The 380-nt window shown below is 36.3% G+C and overlaps 1 long non-coding RNA gene across 1 annotated transcript in view; it reads left to right on the top strand.

Moving 5' to 3' along the window:
• The window catches only part of LOC110270052, a 4,021-nt gene continuing 3,826 nt past the window's right edge, over window positions 186-380 (top strand). The window contains exon 1 of the long non-coding RNA XR_002359051.1: window positions 186-299. This is a non-coding gene — a long non-coding RNA (uncharacterized LOC110270052). The remainder of the gene's footprint in view (window positions 300-380) is intronic.

Below are 380 nucleotides of genomic sequence, written 5' to 3'. Positions count from 1 at the left end.
GACTGTTCTTAACTGCTACTTGAACTATTTGCTGTAACTGCTACCTACTTGTGCTTTCCTTGTCTGTCTTGCCTGTGTTTGTCCTGACGTGCTACATTTGAGAATGAACTTGGATGCTGAATTAATGATTGTGTTGTTTGATTGCGTAGTTGATTTTTGATTGAGATTTTCTTATAAGAAAGGAAGGATTTTGGATTTTTGAAAGATTTAAACATTGTTCCTTTGAAAAGGGTTTTGAACGATTTCCTATTGGTTTTAAAAGATTCATAAGGCAATGATAATCACTGAGCTTGAAAACAGTTTTGGTGCACGAAATTGTGATCTCCAGGCTCGAACAAATCCTGGTAATGGCTCCAAAGCTTGGTGCTCTGATCTTAATT

The sequence above is a fragment of the Arachis ipaensis genome, chromosome B03 (assembly GCF_000816755.2).
Source record: "Arachis ipaensis cultivar K30076 chromosome B03, Araip1.1, whole genome shotgun sequence".
NCBI lineage: Eukaryota > Viridiplantae > Streptophyta > Magnoliopsida > Fabales > Fabaceae > Arachis > Arachis ipaensis.
The sequence above is the reverse complement of the archived record's forward strand: the minus strand, read 5'-3'. Positions and strand labels throughout refer to the sequence as shown.